Below are 24,307 nucleotides of genomic sequence, written 5' to 3' on the forward strand. Positions count from 1 at the left end.
ACATAGAAAAACAGTAAGAGGACACAGTCAAATGAACAATTAATTTTTCATGTCCATTTGAAAAGAAAATATCTGAATAGATGAGCACATCAATGTAATATTTGCACAGGGGTTTCAATGTCTACCATACCTGGAAATTTTTATTTTATTTAACAAACATGTATAACATTCTATGTATGAGCCATGCTTATTTTGAGGTGAGGATTTATAAATGTTAACTCATTTAATCTTTATAGCAACCAAATGACTTGGATGTTATAATTACCATCCCCATTTTATACAATAGGAAACTAAGGCAATGAATGGCAAATAATTCCCAAGGTTCACACAGTGAGGGAAGCATGGAGGTTGGACTTGCACACAGATAGTCCAGCTCAGACTTGTAGGCTTTAACTTGTACACTGGGCTACAAAGAGACCAGCCTCTCGGTCACAGTCCGACCTTGCTGAGCATGTGTGGTGAGTGTGTGAGCTCTGCAGCCAGGTAGGCATGAGTTTAAAAACCTGGCTCGGCCACATGCCGGATTTGTGACCTTGGGCAGGTACCTGCAGTGCTCCATCATCTGTATGCCATTTTTTTTTCCTGAAAACAAATTTTATTTAAATAAGGATTTAAATACATTATATAACATTAAAATTGAAGGAAAAAATAAACTAAACACCAGTCTGTTACTTCACATGGCTTTGGGCCACTATTGCTGGTAAGTTGCAAGCTCTACAGCTGGCTACATGCCTGATATATCGGTTTGAAGTTTGTCCCCTTGTCAGAAGTTTAACTCTGATAGAAGGTTCACCTCATATTCTGGTGTTTGGACATCGATTAGCTAGGACATGTCTGGTCACAAAGACCTTGGTGGCAAGCCAGAGGCAGTATCACACCCTCCTAGGGGGAAGGTGGCTGCTCCAAGCTCTGCCCACCTGGTCGGGTTGGAGACCCCAGGGATCTTTCTTGGCTACCAATGACTCCCTGTAATCATACAGCTGCTGTTCTTGCCTTACCCCATCCTGTCCTCTCAGCTTCACTGTGGGCTTTTTAGGTGGTGAACATTCCTGTTCACCTGTTCAGGTGGTAAACAGCCCACGGGGTCCCTCATAAGGGCAGGGAACTCTGAAGAGGGAGAGCCGAGGAGCTTCTGGTCAGACATAGCCAGCTGTGATCTTGGGACTCTAGACTTGACTGAAATATCATGTAACTGCTTGATTTTAGGCCAAACACTGATAGGTGCCTCCTGCTTGCCCTCTGTTTAATTGAGGGACTTCAAGCCTAGACAGCAAGTTTCTTTTCAGTTTATTGCATGAATGAGTTGTGCTAGTCTACGTTAAAAGCAGACCCTAAATGTTTACATTATACAAGCTGTTGGGTTTTCAAATTTGTGACAGGGGACGGAAGGGAAATTCTACTCATTGCAAGGATATCCTCAGTCAAGTTTTAGTGAGCCCAAAGCACTTTGGACCCATGGACCTTCAGCTGGTCATCTTTAGCTGGTCCAGTCTCTCTACGAGGAACTGGCATATGTTCTTGTGCTGGTCGCTCTGTAGCAGAATTACTTCTCCATATTGTGGATGCTCAATTACAGTACCATTGCAGGCAGATTTCTTCGTAAACGCCTTCACTACTTTCTTTTTATTGTAATCGTCAGTGATCCCTTGGACAGTGTAAGGGTATTCCTGCCATTTCTCTGTTGAATTCTTGTAAGGATGTAATCCTCAGTGCCAGCAGGAAGCAGATCGTCATCAAAGGGGTCAAAAGAGTGGAGGTTCGGGATAACAGATGTACAATAAGTTTCCCTTTCCTCGGTGGAAACTGCGGAAACCAGTGGGAGAAGGCAGGCAGGAGTGGTGGGGGTATAGAGCATTGGGAAATATGGAGGTTGCAAGGGGAGGCTGCTAAGTCCTCAGCAACAGCTCAATGACTAGAATGTATGCCATTTATTCCAAGGGTTTGGGATGGGGGAGGAGATATAAATACATAATACACATAAGAGAAAGCATTTAGAATTATGTTAGGCACAAGGACAGCAATAAAGTGGGTTATTTATTAATATTTCTATTAGATAATAATAAAGAACATGGAATGTGCCAATCACCACCACCAGTCCAGTCCAAGCAATCACATCTGTTGCCTAGACTATTGCTCTTGACTTCCATTCTGACTCCACACCTTCAGCCCTACCTCCAGCCCAGAGCGAATCCTTTTTAAACTGCAAATTTGATTGTGTCCATGTAAGTATAGATCATTCAGTGATTCTCAAGATTCCTATGTTAAAATGCAGAAGAAATCTTACCAGGGCTTGCCTAATCTGGTACCTTCCCACATTACAGTCCCATTTCAAGCATTCTCTTTCATGTACCTCATGCTTATGGTAAGGAGACTAGAGACTGACCCCCCCCAGATCAGCAATCTCAATGCTGCTCATTAATTCCACAGGCATTTGTTGAATGTCTACTCAAGTTGCAGGTGCCAAAAGAGCATAAAGTGGAGGTATCCAGGGGTCCTTTCCCAAACATGTGAACATTAATAGGAATGTACACAACACTATTTGTATGGCCCCATCTCTCCTTTCCTTTTCAAGCAAACTTCCTGCCCAAGCCTGCTTTTACCACTGGCCTTCTAATGGCTTAAATTTGACTTTTGCCTCCACTCAACCTCTGAAACCGTTCTCACTCAGATTATAAATGACATCTGTGGCAGTTTCTGAGAGTTGTCTGTCTACTACCCATTTCTGTCTTCTTTTTAGAGAGAGAGAATGCTTAGGACAATAATGAACCAGCTTAATAAAAACAAAACAAAACAAAACTGTGTCATCCTTATTCCTTTGCAGCTTTGAAACTGTAATTAGCAGTCTACAGAGGATTTCTGGGAAAGATGCATTTGCTGATTAAACAAACAAACAAACAAAAAAGTGCTGAACTTTCCTCCTTGTTATTTGTTCCTTGTAGTGTAGATGTGAGGCTGGAGGTGGACCAGCCACATGGTGATCATAATATGACCATAACTATGAAAAACTATTTGTAAAGAAAATGAAACACGAAGGCGCCCGGGACATTGATGAGGTTGTGAAGCCCCCGAAGGACTCTTAAAACCTTCTGTTTCTCAACTTTGAACATGATCAACAGATATCTGTTTACGTAGCCAAACACAGTTTGTAACTGATACGTAATCCTAAAACTAACTTCAATAAGCAATGTTTGCTTATTTATATTTCTGAAGCATTTTAATGTATTTATTGCTGATGATTATTTTTCCCCCCACTTGAATCCATTTATATACCAGTTTTGGTGTTACAACTCATTCTTTTTCTTTCTTTCCATCTTCCTGTGGCTTCTTCTTAGTCTCTATTCTAGGTTCCTCTTCTTCTGATCATCCATCGATTGTATGTTGACACTTCTCATTTTTCTTTAAGGTGTCCTCTTACTTTTTATTCTCTGCAATTCTACCTGAAAGATGTCATCTGCATCAAGGCTGTTACTACAAAATACATGCCCCAAACTTACAAATCTTTGTGTTTCTGGTCCAGTGCTCTTTTCTTAACTCTAGGCTTAAATAACAAATGACCTGTAGAACATTTATACCCGTATATGCCATAGCGACTTCCAATTTAGGACTTCAAAGACTGATATTGAAATCTCAAGTTTTTGCCACAATTCTGGAAAGAATTACCTCCCTTTTTGTACCTTCATTACACCATGTGATTTTTATTACAGCATTTACCAGATTTACAGTAGCATTTTATTATAGCATTTACCAGATTTACAGTTTATGGCACACGTAAGAAGAAAATGCAAGTCAGCATGGCTTAAACAAAAGGAAATGTATTATCCCTCATAACAGTATCTAAAGGTTGGGAGCTCCAGAGTTAGTGAATTCAGCAGGTCAGTAATAATATCAAGAACCCTGGTCATTTCAGTCTCTTTATTCTCCCATCTTTGTTGTGCCACCTGATGATTGACATGGGTTCAGGCCTCAAATCCAAACATGTACAAGTCTAGAAGAAGAGAACATCTTTTGCCTATGTATCTCCTTTATAGAACAAAAAGAATGCCTTCATGGAAGCTGCCCAGAAGATTCACCTTCATTATCCAGAATTATAAATCATGTTCTTTTTTAAAGAAAGCCTTAGAAAAGAGAATGGGATCACTGTGTGTTTACATATTTTTATGTTCTCCCTATTGAGTTTTGAGTTTCTTATCACTAGTTTTTATTTTTTGTCTCTACCACATCTTAATGGTATTCCCAGACACAGTAGATATTCAGTAAAAGTTGAATGAATTCATTTTGGTCTGGAGATCTGAAGAATATCTGACCTAAACAAACTGACTTTGAAAATATATATACCTGTTATATGAAAGGGAACATTAACAAACTCAATTCACAAATGAAACAATGATTTAGAACTCTGGAATGAAAGTAGTTGTATCAGAAAGAATCATAGAAGATGATCTGTACACTGTGTGATATTGGTGAAATTTCAGAATACTACAAAATTTCTCATGGAATAGAGTACATTCTGACTAGGTATTCTGTAATTCCACTGATGGGAAAAATGTAAAATAAACATAATTTCAAGATATCAATCCATATCTATTTAGCCCGTACCTATTATTTTTCACTGTTCTATGCAGAACATCATTTATCCTTATGAAGTGGTCCCTTTATTCATTACACTTTATTTGTTGGGGTGACAGGATTGAAGCAAAGGTAAAACATTGGGTGATAACATCAATTGTTGATACATAGGTGTAAAACATTACAGTAAGAGCTGTGGAAGTCCTAATGGGATGAGGAGTTGGCTTTGGGCTCTGAAAGCTTGCTTATTACTAGCCTTTTGCCTTTGGTCAAGTTTTTAAACATTTCCAAACCCCACTCTGTTATGTATAAAATAAGGGTAATAATACAGATTTTATAACATTTTCAACAAATAGCATTTATATCTACTTTTCATCTATGTGCCAGAACCTCTCAGATTTACATTTCCAACATCGTGAAGATATCTCAGAGGCATCTCAAACTAAGTAGCTGTATAAAAATGAGCTTTCAAGCTGACTTCACAATTTTATCTCTTCAGAGTTTCCTACTTCAGTACATTTTGCTTCATTGATGAATCCTAGGAGAGACTATTGAAATATGGTTCACTATCATTCCTCATAGTCAATCTATAATCAATACTATATATTCTTGTGCTAATATATCTGGTCTCAGCAGACACTTCTCCATCTCTTCCACCAGAGACTCAGAGAATAGGTTGGCATTTTAGTCTACATAAATATTTTGTCATTTTATTGATGGAAATGTCTTCGTCAGCTCCTATCTAGACTTCTGTAAAACACTCCTTGCCTCATAAGACATCCTCTCCCCTCCCCACCAGCAGCTTCTACCTCCAGACTACCTAATTCTTTATTTAATACAATTGTCCTCTGCCTAATCCCTATGGATTTTCATTTCACCAAAGGCAAAGTTCAAAGCTGTTGGTGTGTTTTCTTGAAGGTAGCCTCTCCTTACCTTCCTGGGCTAATCTTGAGTATTCTGAGCCCTGTCTGCTCAGGCCTTTCACACCCATTGTGTCACCACCCCCTTGTGACTGACTCCTCCTATTGTGAAATTTCCCTCTTTCAGATGAGCCTTTTCTGACCAACCCTCTCTCTCTCTCTCTCTCTCTCTCTCTCTCACTCTAATTTTACCAGACATTACAGTTTTCTCTGATATACACAAAAATACATTTTTTTTTTATTTTTGGCAAAATGTTAAACAGTGCTTGCACTTACATTTTTGTTTATCAAACATTTTTGATAATGGCAATATATACATTCTAATTAAATAAGTCAGTTGACTGTTCTCACACAACTATGTAAGCACATAAGCAAACCATTATTTATATAAAATATAATTAATTGGAAAATGGTGGTCATATGCCCTGTGCCAGGAGGACACTGATGGGCATTAGGCAGTTAATGCACATCAACCATAATTCATAACTGCAAACTGAAAGCACAAAATGGCAATTGCCTCTAATGTTAATCTGCAGAATTTCTTCTTCCAGAGATTCAACATTTCTGTAGGCCAATCTGGGATGTTTAACAGTTTCTCTGTTGAGGGGTACCTGGGTGGCTCAGTTGGCTGAGCATCTGACTCTTGCTTTCAATCCAGGTCACGATCCAAGGGTCATGGGATCAAGCTTGCATTGGGCTCTGTGCTGAGCATGGATCCTGCTTGACATTTGACATTCTGTCTCTTCCTTTGCCCCTCTCCCCATCTTGTGCTTGCTCTCTTTCACTCTCTCTCTCTAAAATAAAACATGAAACAAATTTTTTTAAAAAAGTTTCTATGTTGAGTGGAAGGAGGGATGGATCACTCTGCTTTGTTAGTGAAGGGGGTAGAGATATTCTCAGACAGAAGTCTCTGGCATTTGGATAATGTGACCATGATAACTGAGCTCCCAACTGTTCACATGTGGTTAAACAGGGGACCCTAAGGCCAGTGGACAGTTGTGTTGCAGTGAAACACTTATTTCAGGACCCAAAGTCCTGGGGGAAGGAACAGGTTGCTTCAAGTCTAATGATTGGAAGTTCAGTTCTTTTTAAGTGTTTGGGGAAAAAGTTGAAATTACAATCCTTCACTCTCCTCTCTCATTTACCATTATATGTAGGTGAGTGGGGGATAGTGAACAATAAATTGCACTACTTAGAGATATAGGCTAAGCCGTTTTTTGGGCAGCAGTGTCAATAAAGTACACATATAACATCAGTTTCCTATTACACACATCATTCAGAGTCATATATTACTCAGTATAATGGAAAAAAGGGAGACCAAAATCTAAAATGAAAAGAGAAATTGAAGTACAACCAGAGCAAGTAGCAGCTGAGCCAACAGCAGCCAGCACTGTGAAACATTTAGTCAGTTCTCCTGGAAAACAAGTGCTTCTGGCATTAATGACCCTCGATGTCACGTCCCAGAAAGCTGACGAGCAGCTGGGGTGCAAGAATATTGGAAGCAAATTTTTCTTGCTATTCTCAAGTAATTGGAAATAAATAGACAACTGCCCCCACACATCGCCCTGCAGATTGTGATTTAGTTCAAGAGTTTTGAAGGTGAATGTTTCTGTCTGTTTGCATTGACTTTGATGTGGATTTTTCAAAGTGGGTGTGATAGGACAGTCATCATGAAGGTATGTCATGGGTGCAAAAATGAGTGTTTCTTGAGGCGCAGATTGGTGGTGGTGGGGAGGGTTATCTATTCATCCTTCTACTTCTCTCTACACCCAAATCTAATCACACTTCTGCCCAGTTGTTGTCAGAGGCTAATACTGGTTCCAAAATGGCTGTTCAATCAGCCCTAGAACCAACTCCCCAAGCGTGGTTAGTGTTCATTCTGCTTTACTCAATAGATAGATTTCCAAATAGTTGCAATTACTTATTTATTTTCTAACTATACACAGAATCCAATTTTTATTGCTCTGAGAAGGCCAGCTAAGAAAAACATCTTTCTGCAGAGAAAAATTTCTTTCTGATACACACACATCGAAAATATGCACACAATGTACTCATTCTGAAGGATTTCTAAATGCTAAGTTTATAAAACACTTTGCAAAATATGGTACTAGTCAGGGATTATTTTGCCAGATCTGCCCCATAAATTTGGAAAGAGCTCACTTTCTATTGTTTGTGAAAACTTAGATTTTTATAATGAGATTAAGAAGGGTCCTAATAAATTGAATTCTTATCTTACTTTCTAAAGGAATTTTCATATAAAATTTCACTTTTATTCCATTTCAGTTTTCTGTTTCTTAACACCTTAATGTCACTATCTCATATGTGTTTTCTCTTGTTTTATGTTTGTGTATTTTCAATCTGTTTCTTTTCATTTGTAACTTTAATATTCCTTTTTATCAAGGAGTATTTATTAGAACCCCAACATGAATGACAAGGAATTATAAATTTCTATTATTCCCGTGTTCTCCTGCCCACCCTCCAAAATTAGTATTGTCATAAATTACATGAAGTTTAAGGAGTGTATATGAAAATAATATTAAGGATTTTAAAATAAGCAATTCAAAAATATCCTGTCCTCTGTCTTGGTTATTTAACTTTATCAATGATTATTAAGACCCCATACCATGAAACAGAGGTCAATAAACCATTCTTTTCATTCTTACAGATCTTTTTTTCTTCATTAATTTAAACTTTACTTGTATCTGTATATTTTTATAAATATTTGAGTTGTTACATCTGCAAGTTTCAATAATATACCCATATTACCTAATTATAAGGTTTAAAAAAATGTCTGTGGACTATCACCTATCTAAAATGACAAAGGAGTCACCCTGCTTAAATAGAATCTGACCATTTCACACCTCTCTTGTTTCATTAGTATATTTTTATTTCTACATCATTTATATTATGTAAAGTGTATTTTTCCTTAAGCCAATGATAGATCTGGGTTTGATGGGTTCCAGAGCTTGAACAATTTGGCTCTTTTTAATTAAAATAATACAAAACTATAATTGAGAAAATAGTTTAAAGAAAACTATTATTTCTTTTGACTGAGAAATCACAACAAATTAGAAATATCAAAAAATAAATAAATAAAGCCTTCTCCAAATCTAGGGTAATTGCGTATTTTTTATTAACAGTCAGATACACCTGACTGTTTATATGTTTATTCCTTTATTTTTTTCTTTTGGCTGCACATTCTGATGACCTTTTCATGTGACATTGATTTTTGTAATATTTTCTATAATATCAACAAAAATATAATTCAGTCTCTTTTCTAGAGTGGTCAATTGATTTTTTTTTTACAGCTAGAAAAGTTCCTTGTAGCTTCCTAATTTGTTTTTGGTAATGGTATGCAAAATTATATTATTCTTATAAAATGTAGGATAATCTTTATTGGGTTTTCTTTTATAATAAGCTCTACAATCTCAGAGCATTTACCTTTTCTTGCACCATGATTAAACATTCTTAAATAGTAAAGTCACTTATTAATCCATGTTTTCTTTGTATGTTATTTGCTGCACCAGTGGCCATTTTCCACACAATTTCATCCAGAGCCCTCAGAGATCAGGGCAAGATACATCACTGTGTACACTAAGACACCATCCAGGGTATGAGTTCCTACACAAACAGGTCACTGATTTTGGCCTTGGTACAGATTAATGCTCTGCATGCACAGGATTTCTATTTCACACAATTCTCATTAAAAAATGTTAAAAATGAATATAGTGCATTTATAATTATATATGCTTTTATTAATATGAGAAAACATGGATTTTTTGAGTAGGTGATGATAACAAAATGTTTGATAATTGAAAAACATTTTTCAGGAGCTAGACCTAGCTCCATCTTCTTCCAACCTTGCTCTCTTTTGCTACTCACACACTTTGGGTGCTTAAGCATTTACATTGAGAAAAGACCTTTAGCTTTACAACACTGTAACTTGATATTGGTAATGCTGAGTGGTGGGAGTTAGTTCTACTTTGGTCCATGGAAATTACAGTTAATCACATGAATATGTCACATTGAATCCCAACTCAAAAATATTCCCAAATCAATTTTTTCTTTAGTGGTTCCCCAAAATGCCCATGGCTTTTCCAACAGAAGGGGAATATAGATAATAGGGAAACTGAAGTAGAGACCAAAGTTCTTCCTATAGTAGCTAAAATTAAATATCTGTGACCACACATGAATATAAGACTAGGAAGTCCTGACCCCAAAATGCATGCACCTGGCATTGGATCCTGAATTAGACACTCACTATCTTCAGGGAATTGTTCCCATGTTTGTGTTACTTTTAAATGGATTCTGTATTCACCATCTATTTTTACATGTTTTTCTCTTTGCTTTTTGGTTGGATAAAGATGTATTTTTTAGTTATTCTTTAATAAGACATAATTGAGTAAACTGTTTAAAGTTTGAAAGTATCTGTCAACTGACTTTGAACCTATGTGATAGTTCTGGCTGAAAAGAAAGCATAAACAGTGTAGTTTTGGAAAATATGAGTAACACTGTCTCTAACTTTGAGGATGTCTTAGGAGGTTTGCAGCCAATCTACTATTTCTGCCTTTACAGATGAGTTGATTTTTAAAATTGTTTTGACTTATATGCCCTTAGGTTTCTTTCTTTACCTCTTAAGTCCAGTAATGTACCCAGGATTTATATCCAGGGTGATACATACCAGATTTCCCTGGGATATATATATTTTTTCAACTTGTATATTTTAGTCTTTACTTTTCTTCCGAAAATTTTCTTGAATTATATCTTTTTTTTTTCTCATTCATTGTACTGGGACACCAATTGTGCTTATAATCCCTTACTTAGCCTGTATTTACATCTAGCTTTATATCACAAATCCTTTCAACTTCTTTTTTTTAAATTTAACTTTAATCCCCTTTTAAGACTTATTTTCATGTCCTTGGTGTGTTTTCAGTGGTGGTCATTCTCCTGTGTTGTAGCTTCTAATATAGCCTTAATTTTTTTCCCATACTTTTCTAAGTTATTCAGTCTATCTATGTTGTGTTAGTATTTGGTCCTTAAAACAATTTACATCTTCTTCAAGAGTTTGTTTCATAGGGTGTATTTGTTTTGTTAAAATCCTTAATTTTCTTCAAATTTACCTGTTCTGTGGAAAAGTTTTAATTCTTGTTCTCACTGTTTTCAATGGATTGATTTCCTGTCCTTCATAGAAGTCATGTGAATATTACAAATCTTGATGTGAAGGTCATTATTTCTGGGCCAGGTGTCTGGTGAGGGAACAGTGAGCCCCTGAGCCAGGTCTGTCTGTGCATGTATGTTCAATTGCATAAATGAGAAGACTGGAGACCAACAGAGACAGAGGCAGAAAGAGAGAGTTGGTTTAACACTTTTCCTCAATAACTAAGTGTGGCAGCTGGGAGGGTCCTCACAAAATGTTGCTGTTATGACAGCAATAGTTTTCAAAAATGTCATATTGGTACACTGTGTCTTTCTTCCTCAGCTATTCCAGAGAGCCAATGGGGGCCCCAAGAAGCATTAGCAGTCAGCCTGTGTACTCCCAAACCCCTTATTTCAAAGACAGAGCTGTGTTTCCAGTCATATAATTGTACCATTTTTGGAGAGAATGCTCTGTTCTTCAGCTCTTTTTGGGATACACAGTTATAGGTATTCCTGCATAGCATCTTCCCCCAGCAGGTAGCTGTTTCTCCTACATGGGTGATTCTTAGATTCATTACAAAGATTCTCATTTTTCCTGTGGTTTTCATTTGGCTTGAGGAGGTACAAGGCGAGGGAGCAGATATATTCTTACTTTGCCAAAATAAAGTCAGGACCCTGCCTTGGATCAACATTCATAGGTAAACCTATATTCTCCTTCATTTATTTTTACCCAAGAGCATATAAGTATTCACTTGATCTTCTCATTTGTTTTGCAATAGCTAATGACAAAATATTACAGTGTTTTGGGGTTCTTTTTTTTTCCTTTTAAAAATATTACTGTGTGTCTAAAGTAACTCATAATCTCTATTTCTCTGATACCCTTTTGTTTCTCATTTTCATCTTTACGATCTTTTTAAAGAAACCAAGAAACAACTTTATTTTGTACTTTGGAAAAAGTAAGTTCCACTTGAGTCAAATGTGAAAAAGTGTTTGTTTGTTTGTTTTTCCAGTTTAAAATAACAATAATACATTAAGAAAACCTCAGAACTGTTACACTAGATTCAAATTCAATGATGTCTTCTGAGCATGAGCAATGGAGATTCCAAGAAGTATGTGGGAAAAAATTCTGATACTTGGTTTGAAAATAAATGTTCAGATGTGTGGTTTAAGAAATTTAGTGGTTTTAGAAATTTATAAATTTAGAAATTTAGTTTACATTTATTAAGCAATTACATATAAAGTATCTAGAACAATGTGTAATTTATAGTATTTGACCAAAACAAGTTAGTTCCTTTCCCTACTCAATGAAACTTGGGCAAGCTTTGCCCTTGGTAGAAAAAAAAGTGAAGAATGCCAGAATTGCATGACACTGTCCTAGGATATGTGATTAGACTTCAATGTGATTAAAGAATTCTGCAATACCAGCAAGAACAGGGAGTGTGAAAGAATGTTTCTTATTTCTTCTTACTCAGTACTTCAATAATCTGTCTGCTGTGAACCTCTGAGCTCTCATTCCTGTATGCCAGTTGCCAATTCACAGGCAATGTTAAGGTTGATGCTAAGAAGACCTGACAGCACAGAGCAGAAAGGCACCAAAATAATCATATGCCCCTGAGTGGCCCTGTGGACATAGACACTATAAGATGTAGAAATCAGGCCATAGAGCAAGAAAGCATCATTTCAATGTCTCTGGGGCCTGTAGGAGTCAAAACAAAGCAACTATCAGAACAAAAAGTCTTTCGCCATTGGTTTGCATGTGATGTCATGGCAATTTTGATTATAATTTTATGCCATTACTAAGTCTGCGTTGCAAAGAAAAAAATGTTTCCTACCTTCCCCATAGTATATGTGATTTTTTTTTTATCCGATACCCTCATTTTCTTCCACTACAACCCTGCACCCTTATAGAAAATGCATACTGTGTTACAATTATTTTTGTGGATTTGTTTTACTAAAGGCTGAGACTGGGTGAGCAAAACCAGTAGATGGGAGAAGAAGAAATACATATCCCTCTAACACCAGATGATGCTAAATGGGTTTAAGGCAAGGATCTGAAGATAGCCTCCATGTAGGGGTTTTCATTAAGGAAATGTATGCGACAATGGATACTTGGACACATATTCTGTACCTGTTAAGTATATGCAATAGCACCAGGTCATGATAAAACGACAGAAGTTTTAAGAGTTAAAAAATTTTAAATCGTAACTCTTCAGTGAGTTTCCAAACTATCAGGAGAGTCTAGATTAAAATATACAGAATGATTACAAACAACATTGGGTAACTACTGCTCAGAATTATTTGATTCTCAATCATACAGATAAAAATGAAATTATTATTGATGTAAGCTTGATATACACACTGAATCTATTTTTTTTACATTTTTAATGGCCATTGTTACATAATCAGAGAACCTGAGATTTCTAAATGGTCCAGGAATGTGAACCCAGTAACCACAATAAGCCAAGATTATGGAAATATTTCTGAAGAACAATCAGTCATTTAGATATCAAATATTTCTGGTTACATGAGTCTAATGACTTGGTTGAAAAGATAAAAAAATGACCTGTTATATAAATAGGTGTTGGTTCTGTCTGTTGAGGCAATGCAGTACCTGTTATTAACTAAATAATTTCTTAAAGTTCTCATGTGCTCTTCAGATAATTTAACATGTTATAGATATTCTTGGAGTCGATATGCGATATGTTAGGCAGCTGCTCATAAGCCCACAAATGGTATGGATTTAAATTTAAAAGTATGTGAAGAATAGATCCCCAGTGACACCATTGTAGTGTACCCCCAATACTTGCTGAGTGATCTATGAAATGAGCACATGGCATTTTAGTTGAAAAATCTATCGTGACCCAACGAGATGCATACGTTAGGTAAAAATGCCCTTTCAGATTACATAGATTCTAATTCAGCGAGTTAAGTTGGTTAGAGACATAAGCAAAGCATGCTATCCTTGTGCTTTCTGCTTTTCATAAGGGTGGAGGAGGGGAAAGGAGAGAGGAATAGTGCAAATTGAGTTCTATTTTTGACTAATTGTAATACAAACTGTGTTGTATCACCCTTGATTTTATAAATACTTTATTTCTGAAATAAAGTGTAGTGATTGCATAATAGCCCATCAAATGGGTGGTTGATTAGTTCAGTCAGTTTTATATGCAGTTTAGGTATTATTTTCTACTAGAATAGAAGAAACTAAGCAAAACTGTCACCATCATGGTGATGCTTGGCAGATGGGAACCAAGGATCAGTCCCACTTGTAATATGCAAGTAATAATTACTTCTTTTCATCTGATCCCCAATTCTCAAGTCAATACCATTTTAGAACCATTATTTCCTCAATTATTACAAGTCTGACTTATACGGAGGGACATTGATGAGCCTACCTGTCCATCCTAACTTGAGCTATTGTGTCATGCAGGTTCCTTTATCTTATATCACACAGGCTATTTTGGATGTTATAACATTTTTGTTCTGGGAATTTTCTTTCAAATGCAGTTTATTATTTTCCTTGAACTTCAGTGTTTCTAGAAAATGGTCTCCTCTCATTCCAACACACACCAAAAATTTTCTTCCTCAGTAAAAGCCTTTAAGGTTCATGTTGTTAGTGTATGTTGCTTGCTTCTGGTGAACAAGAGACAGAGAAAGTAGTGACTAATATCAGAATCATGAGTGAAGATATGTTTTATTCATAAACTTTGTACCTCCAGTGAAATTAAAAGCAAAGTAAAGGGTCGAAGCTGTGAACCCTTTTTCCTAGAGCCTGTAAACCAATAAAGGCTTTATATTAGCTATCGATATCTATCTCTGAGTTGCCTTAATAACATCTTATTCCCTGTTTTCACCAGCCATCAATAATATTTCTGCCTGCCCGCTCAGGCCCCTATCTCTGCGTGCAATTGCATTATAAGGGTCTATAAGCCCAATTTGCTTCACATTCTTATTTTTGGAAAAGGCTGGCTGGCTTTTGTAATGAGAGCAGCTGCCAAGAAGGCTTGACAGAATTTGTGGCCCATCTGGCTTATAATCTTCACTCAATATCGCAGAGGCCTAAACTCTGAGACCTGCTGATAAGCCCAGGCGTCCAGGCAAGCGATGGCAGCCTTCTCTGTGATTTCTCATTAAGGGCAGGGACATCTCTCTGGGAATCTCTCATATCCTGGATATCACATGATTCCTTTTTTCATTTTCTAATAAGTACAAGAGAGTTGTATTTTTTTACACTGTAGTATCTTCGTGTACCCAGATATGAGTGAACAGCCATTTGGAAAATTTTGACATTTGAGTGTTTGAATTTTCTAAAGTATTTGTTGTTATTCCAAAAAAAAAAAAAAAAAAAAAAAAGAAAGAAAGAAAATTCCATTAAATAGATCAGAATATATTAAATATCATGTATACATTTTAGTATTTACAGATGATACAGATGATTCTTTTCTCCACTGGATATACATTTTCTATCACAGTGCTATCATGTGGCACCAGTAGTTTATGGCAAACAGGAAGAAAATCAATAGCATAGCCACTGACTTACCCAGCATTGATTGGCCTGTTTTCTTGGTGATTGAACAAAAGGAGAGAAAGATAAAGAGGAGGCTGTTGAGGGTGGGGAGTGAATGGAAGTTGCACTGAAAGCCTCATTCTCCTCCTCCCCTAACTTACCTATTGAAGATAAATTTTAAAAATAATGTATAATATAATGTACTCCATTATAATAATCCTGCCTATCCTGCATATTTTGTTTCCAATCTCTCATACTGTATTTACCATCCTTTGTGATGTACTGAGAAAAAGATAATATAACCCCTGCCCCTAGAAGTTTGCAACTAGTGGGTCTGAATTGATTGCCTTCTAAACTCAGTTTGGGAAATTGTTATCTCCTCCAGTAGGGCTCCAGAAAGTGATTCTGTCCTCTGGTAGATCTGCATCGGCCATTGCAGTTCAGTTTGGAAGATTGGCAAGGCTTTATTTATTATGCTGTTTATCTTCTGTCCCTTGTAGAAATTGCTTTTCTATATTTCCTATATTTTACAAGTATTTTTGATAAACTGGAGATGGTAGTGACAATATTCTAAACAAAAAAGCTCCCGTGAGAATATGAATAATAACTCAGCAAAACAAAATCTCAGCAAGGAATAGAACTGGTTACTTATAGGACAGAAGACTGGATCATTCCTGGAGTCAAGACATGTCAGTCAATTTTTTTTCTTATCAATTATTCAACAAACATTGATTAAGCACAGATTCTGCATCAGGTGTTATAAATGCCCTGAAGGAAGGCAGATTTGCATGAGGTAGGAAAACAACCACCTGATTTGCCAAAAAGAAAGAAAAAGGCAAATGGAGTTCTTAGAAGCTCAGGTGAAGGGGGGAATTACCTCAAGAAAACGCTGATGGGAACACATCAAACAAAATAAAACCGAAACCCTATAAAGCATATTCAAGACATTCAGATTGACAGTGGCTAAGTGTCCAGTTAACAAATCGTGTCCTGGGACCACATGTGGGCCTATATATGTTAGAGAGAACCTGAGGACACCAAATGCAGAAAGAATAACCCACATCCTGAGCCACAGCCAGAAACAACTTCGAGGAAGGACTGAGCATTCCATCCTCCTGGCATTGGAACAACCTCACATGTAGCAGCTCATTATCTTAGTGCAAATGGAGCTGGAGAAAACCAGATTGCTGAGTGGCAGAGCTCACAGGGGCTTCCATTAGGTATTAGTGAAACCTAAAGCCAGAAGTCTTTGCCATTGACAGCCAGTTTCTATACTTCTGTGTTAGTTTTGTTTTACTCTCTCTTTTAAATTCCTTAGCAAAACTTCTGAAATATTAATAACTTGTCTTAGCTGAACTAAACACAAAAAGTGCTTTGTCCCGGAGAACCAGTTGAAGCTGTTATGGTTGCTGACATTCATAGGCTAATCTCTCACCTTTTACACCAACATCCACATTCTCAAAAGCCTGGTTCAGATGTCATTAACTCCCTCTGGTGTTCCAGACCACCAAGTACTCCGCTGTTTCTCTGAATGGTCGCAGCTTATACTGGTGGACTCACTCATTTACCTGTCCCTTGACAGGTAAAATTACTTAAAATTTTCTATCATTTGAAAAATACAGGGGTACCTGGGTGTCTCAGTCAGTTAAGTATCCCACTTTGGCTCAGGTCATGATCTCACAGTTTGTGAGTTCAAGCTTTACATCATGCTCTCTGCTGTCAGTACAGAACCTGCTTTGGATCCTCTGTCCCCCTCTCTCTCTGTCCCTCCCCTGCTTCCATGCACTTGCTCTCTCTCCTGTCTCTCTCTCCCTTTCTCTCTCTCTCAAAAAAATAAAACATTAAAAAAAGAAAAATACATTATTAGATTTTTTTCCCTCCATGTATTCCCTTTATATTCTCATTTAGACCATTATCTGTAGTTAGTATCTCAGTATTTTGCACTTAGTTATGCTGGAAGTATGCTGGAAGCAACTAGCAAGTCACTGGTTAATTCATTGATTGTTTTTTTTTTAATGTTTTAATACTTATTTATTTTTGAGGGAAAGAGTGAGAGTGAGTAGGGGAAGGACAGAGAGAGAGAGAGAGAGAGAGAGATACTGAATTGAAGCAGGCTCCAGGCTCTGGGCTGTCAGCACAGAACCCTACATGGCGCTTGAACTTGGGAATGGCGAGATCAGGACCTACGTGGAAGATGGACACTTAACCAACCAACTGAGGCACCCAGGTGCTCCTCATTGATTAGTTAACAAATAAAGAATTTTCATTGAATATTGAATATTAGTAATTAAAGTGTCCAATCACAGAGCCCTGAATTCTCTATTATAAAAGAACAGCTTTCTGATAATAACTACCTGCAAAGTTACTAAATGTAATTGGAATGAATAACATTTTAATAAATAGGCTGTATAAAGAGTAGGTGTATGGAAATATCCTTCTACATGTAGCACAATTTGTATCATGCTCATATATGTTTCACCCTATTTTCTGACCTGGATGTGGATGACATGGAAACTTTTGAACAATGTGAAATATGAAGATCCTGAATGAAGGAGTATGTGAGAGAAGGTCTCTCCCTCCGTGTGTATACAAGTAAAATCCAGCAGCATTTGGCTGCTCAACCTCATGCTCAAGCATTAATTTCACACTTTATTTCCCAGAAATTGAAGACAGTTAATTGACTTTTTACAACTGGTATTGAAACTTTTTTCTACTTCATGCCTCATGGGATGGGAAAACTGCTGTTAGTGGGGCTCAATGGCTTGTCCGGGAAGAGGTGACAAGTCTGTAAATAGAAGACCCACTTTAGATTCTGTACCTTCTAATGCCCTGTTTTCATTTCTGTAGAGATTTACTGCAGTTGAAAGGACTTCAATAAAGATCACAATTTAGCTATTTTTCTTCAGTGATGTAAATTTTCTTAAATTCACAAAAAATGTTGGAGGTAGAGAGGGCTTCAGAAAGCAAGGTTCAGAGGAGATCAGCTGTTCATGTAATGAAAGTCATCAAATCAAGAAAAATTGTCATGATCCTTAACCTTTTTTCAAGGTAAAATATAGAAAATAAAGAAGGAAAGAAGAAGAGTCAAAGTAGAGATCTATTCTGATATTCACCATGTGCCTACTGTGTGCCAGGCCCCACAATAGCCACTTTCATGTTTCATGGATAATTTCATCTCATCTTCTAATGACAAGTCCCAGTGTTGTCATTATGCAAATGAGGAAATTGGTAGGGCTGTGTGTATCGCAGGTAGGACCCAACACAAGTAACACAGAAATCCATAATCCATCCTCCACTTACCCAATGAGTCTGAGAAGATTTCCAAAAAAGGCAATAAACTTGAGTACAAAACTGAATGAAATAAAATAATTTTTCAGGCAAGTATTGTGAGAGTTTCAGAAACAAGGTGTATTTTGACAAAACACTTAAAGCATGATAAGTATCATAAGGATTTTGTTAACAAATATTCTAGCTCTCCTTTCCCTCTAGGCATGTCAATTCATAATTTCCCCTGCCCCTGAAGACAAGACTGGCCTTGGGACTTGCTTCTCCCTATAAAATATAGTAACATGAAGTGCATCTAGGCAGAAGCTCTCAAAGGCAGTGTATACCTCACCACCTCCCTTTTTCCTGCCTGGCCATGGAAAAGTCATGTGCTGTGAAGGAGCCTCTGTCAGCTTAGGTCTTTGAGTGGCTATGATAAGTACAGCTAACCTTGTCTTAACTAATCTGGTGACCATTCAAACACTTGTCTTGATGGAGCAGGCTTTCCAAGTAGAAATAATAGAAATATAATGAGCACAAATTTGGTTCTTGTGAGTTTTGGCTTTTAATACCTGTTTATGCCACTTATTGGCTGGGTGACCATAAGAAATTGGTTCTCTAACCTTCAGTTTCCTCATCTACAATGCGGTCACAATGACATTTATTTCACAGGATTTTACTAAATTAAGTGTCGTGATACTGATAAATTGTTCAGTTGAGTGCCTGTCACACGCCACTGAAAGTTTAGAAGTATCAGCAGTAGCAACATCATCAGCATCAACGTCATCCAGGGAGGAAGGAAATTCTTTCTCACAATATTTTCATAAGAGGCTTTGAAACAAAGGAGAAAAACTTCTATGTCAAGTGGAGACTAAGGGGATCTACAATGATAGCCTCAGGATGAAAGGACGAGAAAAGTGACACATGAAGGCCGCAGACTACATGAGCAGACAGATTCTGTGAGCACTGAGCAAATGAGAGATGAACCACAGGCTCAACTGAGACTGGGATAGGAGATGGTGATTGTTTTCAAGAAAAAAAAAAGAAGTCTAAAGTAACTTCTAAGTATTGTTTAATTAAACTACTACTTTCTTGGGGAAAAAATATTTCCTTTAAGGAGGTGAACTAGAGGGGGCGCGCCTGGGTGACTCAGTCGGTTGGGCATCCAACTCTTAATTTAGGCTCAGGTCATGATCTCAGGGTTGTGGGATCCAGCCCTGCATTGGGCTCTGTGATGAACATGTTGCCGCTTGAGATTCTCTCTCTCTCACTCTGCCCTCTCCCCTGCTCACTCACTCTCTCTAAAATTTAAAAAAGAAAAAAGAAGAAGACGATAAACTAGAAATAAAATGCCCACACATTCCTTCATCTTTTCTTCCTAAGCAGTTTCAGAATCTTGGAAATGACTTGAAGCTTCTTCAGTTGGATTGAGTTGAAGCTATGGACATCTGGATACAAATCCTTGTTTGAACCTATGAAACACTAATGGAGGAAGATGTTACAGAAACAGAAAACAGTAACAACAATATCATCAAGGAACAAGTGCCCTGCAATTGAATGTCAGAAATTTTTTCAGAGTTCTCAGTAGGAAACCTCCCACCAACAAGCACAGCCTGAAATCGCTTCCCAGGAGAGTGGCTCTTAGAACCTGGATGTGCTCTGAACAGGTGTTCCAACAAGTGCTGCCAACTGTATTCTTCATGTTCAGGAGAAAGCCTCAGCAATTATTCTGAAACCTTTAAAAATAAAGCATTCAACCGGGAGCTGGGAGAAGAACAGCATATGTAGAGAGACAGAGCAAAAAAAAATACCAGCTTTCATAAACTATGTGTATATGTGTATGTGTTCATGTTCTTCATGTAATTATGGTTTATCACCATCATTATACTCTCTATTGTTTTTTTTTTTTAATTTCTCCCATTCTTAGGCTTTTACTAATGGACCTATACAGCACAGAATAATTAAATACCCTGTGAAATTCTCAAAAGGAACGTATCTCTAAAACTGTAGAATTATTTAATCCAGTAAACAACTGATCTCATAAAGTAAGTTCCATATTTGATTATAAACCACCACAGGTAACCTCTTCCTATAGATGGAATAATGTGAGCCAGTCAGAAAGGTTTGGTCATGTCAGTTGAATTACATAGAGCAGAGTAGGAATAAATAAGATATGACTAACCAAGAGGACTTTTATTCCAGTTCTGTCTCCAGGTTATTTATATGTTACATAGAGGTTACCAAACTGTCCAAAGAATCAATGTCTTCATCTATTAAAAAAAATCTTGTTGTAGCTAAATTACAGTTTGGTTAAAATAATCAAGTCGAATGATGTGCAAGAAAGCTTTTAAAAGCTCTAAAACACTATTATTATCACCACAGTCCATTTGGAAATAAATGAAAGCACATCGAACCTGCAGCACCCCTCTACTGCACTCACTCCCCTAGCCCCTCTCACATGTATAGTCTTCAGTTCACAGTTGTCAACTTCTCCCAGCATAGTTCTGTAAAATCCCCTGCTGCACCAGGCAGGGGTGAATTGCACTGTGCTTTGTTCCCTAATTATTTCATACATACTTTCCTACCTTGAAAAGGCCTTATTTTCTTTGTCAGGTTTCCCCTTTTATGTGGGTCCTTCGGCATTTGGCATTGCCTCATGTTCAGAGGGTCCTTTCCATCAGTTATTTTAAACTAGAAACTAAGAAAAACATTGAGAAGATAACTTAGAAATATATAGAAAATGTATAGAAATATAGTAGAAAATGTTCCTCACTCGCCTGGATATGGTAGGTTAAATAGAAGCTGCTCCCAAAACAAGATCTAGTTTTAGTTTCCATCTATCCTCCAACATTGGGTAGCTTCATAATAAAGTTACAAAACATGACAATTTATACTCAAGAATTTATTGATTGTTAGCAGTTGTCAAAATGCATGGGGTCAGTTGGAGAAGTAATATAATGTATATCTTATGTAGAAAGACTGTGATATCTTTATTGCAAGACATAATAGGTGAGGTAAATATCTATTCACTATTCATGAGTTGCTGTTATCTTCCTATCCATAAACAGAAAATTAGAATACATTAAAAATCTGTCTCTATCTCCCTCTGTCTCTCTCTCTCACATACACACACACACACACACACACACACACACACACACACACACGTTCAGACATGTTCACACGCACTCCCACACAGAGAAACTCTGCTTCAGCTCTTTAATTTGATGACTGATTTCCATATTAAACCCATTTCTTCCTATATTCTCTCACAAACACCAACCTGTAGCCCTTTTAACACTAAGATGTAATATATACAAGAATGAATATTCCCTGTGCAACTCAATCTGTTTCACATTTCTGTCTGTTGCTGATGGGTGTGTCACTCATTATGCAAATATGGAGTAACACGGAGTTGGTGCCCTTGGGTCAAAGCTAAGGGTAGGACAAGCAGTGTGACCAAGAACCATAACCTTAGCCAAGCTTAACAAGACACAGACACACACCCAATTGCCATGTACCCCTCTGCAGCATCAACTTAACTGGACATGGTAGTAGTAACTTGTCACGGAGGGCTCAGTTGATACACAAAGAATTTTCAGGAACCGTGTTATTCCTTACTTGCGTAAAACCCGTGGGAAGCAAGTTGCTAAATTTTCCAAATCCATACCTCTGGCATCTAAGGGGGGTTTCTACTAATACATATTTTGAAACTTAACTGTGTCAGTTGGGTTCTGGTTTAAGGGTAGAGAGACACTTAAACCTGCTTTGAAAGAAGAGTAATAAGAGCCGTAGTTTGAAGTCCACCATTTCCAAACAGGTTCCATTAAAGTTGCCACAAGACACATTATTAATACACTTAATGATAGTAATAGTCACAATTTATCTAAACCATTTATATAAGTGGAGCTCACACCATTTATGCAGATGTTAGCCTATGATACCATCTCGGGCATATATGGATTTTTTTTATTCATTATATCATTATCTGAGATCATAAAATTTTACTGGGTTAAGATAAATTAAATTTGTAGGTTACCATATATCTTTGGGTTCCACATGTTCATAAAATTCTGCTTAAAAAGAGCTTGGTGCAATTGTAAGGCATGCACTTACTTGATTTACCCAGTGCAACCACAAGGATAATAACTTCAAATGTAGGCATTTTTATGATAAGTGACTATGTTTAAAATATCCATGTATATAGACAAATACTGTATTATAATATGAAAGCATGAAAAAAGTGACTTATAAGAATTTTTTTGTTGCTCTGGTTTAAAATATCGTTTTTTTTTTTTTTTTTTTTTTTTGAGAAAAACAGAGAATAAGCAGGGGAGGGACAGAAAGAGGGAGACATAGAATCTGAAGCAGGCTCCAGGCTCTGAGCTGTCAGCACAGACCTCGATGCAGGGCTCAAACCCAGGAACTGTGGGATCATGACCTGAGCCGAAATCTGATGCTCAACTGACTGAGCCACCCAGGCGCTCCTAAAATGTCATTTTTAATGAGAATATACTTGTCTTAGTCACTTCGGGCTGCCATAACCAAACACCAAGACTGAGGGATTAAACAACATACATTCTAGAGGCTGGAAGTCCAAGAATAGGGTGCCACTTTTCACTGTTTTCATGTTGCACACAGAGAGAGGGAGCGAGAGAGAGCGTGAGAGAGCGCTCAAACTCTTTGGGATTATAGGGGCACTAATCTTATGATGGTTTTATCTTCATGCCCTCATCTAACTCTACCTCCAAAGGCCCCATTTCTGTTAACCACCACATTGAGGGTTAGGACTTCAACACATATATTTTAGGGGGACATAAACATTCAGTCTATAACAATACTGAAGGATTTTTTAAAATAGAAATACAATAAATAGTTTTAAAGCACCACTGAAATCCACCCAATTAGGGCATGTCAGTTTTATATACACTTGAAATAGTTTTCTTAAAATGAGCTTTGATTAAGAAGAGCTAAACTTAACTGTGAAATGAACAAATATTTCACTATTAATAATAAAAAATATTCAGCATATTTCAAACAATATACAGTTTTGTTCTTACAGGAGGATCTTGCCAGATGCTATCTACCAGCATGTCTTTGGGGAATCCCTACTGCAAATAGGTACCATTATCCCAGAACTGGTTGGTGTCTACTTTTGCTTTTGTCAGTCTTTTGCCACATTACTACCTCCCAGTACTACACTTCACATGATACTTTTGTAAACAAAAGCATCACAGAAAGGTTGCTGGGAGGGATCTATCTATCTATCTATCTATCTATCTATCTATCTATCCTGGAAGTCATATATATCTTTTTGCATCTCACAGAAATGTTGCTGGGAAAGATGTATATATATGTATCTAATTATCTATCTATATCTATATATGTATATGTATATAGATATAGATATGTATAAATGTATATATACACATACATACACATATATATGTATACATACATATATGTATATATATAACTATATATAAATATTTAACTATATATAACTATATATATGTTTATATATATATATACACACATACATACATATATACTTATATATATAAAACTCAGGGAAGCGTTGCCGTTCAAATCCAAAGGCAGTCTACTGGCAAAATTCCTTTTTGCTCTGGGGAGGTCAGTTTTTGTCCTACTAAGACCTCCCAACTGATTAGATGAGACCCATTCATATTATGGAGGGTAATATGTTTTATTCAGAGTCCACTCATTTAAATGTTAATCTCATCCAAAAACCACTTTCATTGAAACCAACCAGAAGAATGTTTGACCAATTACTTGAGCACTGTGGCCCAGGTAAATCAACACATAAAACTAACCACCACAGTTACTTCACATCAGGAACTGTCACTCCTCTTGTTAGTATTATTTTTTTTTTTAATTCAAGTCTAGACAGGTTTGG

The 24,307-nt window shown here is 36.9% G+C and overlaps 1 pseudogene; it reads right to left on the bottom strand.

The window, feature by feature from the left end:
• Positions 1-1,428: 1,428 nt before the first annotated feature.
• On the bottom strand, positions 1,429-1,855 carry LOC132664999 (eukaryotic translation initiation factor 1 pseudogene; annotated as a pseudogene).
• Positions 1,856-24,307: the final 22,452 nt, after the last annotated feature.

This window comes from Panthera onca, chromosome D3 (genome assembly GCF_046562875.1).
Source record: "Panthera onca isolate mPanOnc1 chromosome D3, mPanOnc1 haplotype 2, whole genome shotgun sequence".
Classification (NCBI taxonomy): Eukaryota; Metazoa; Chordata; class Mammalia; order Carnivora; family Felidae; genus Panthera; species Panthera onca.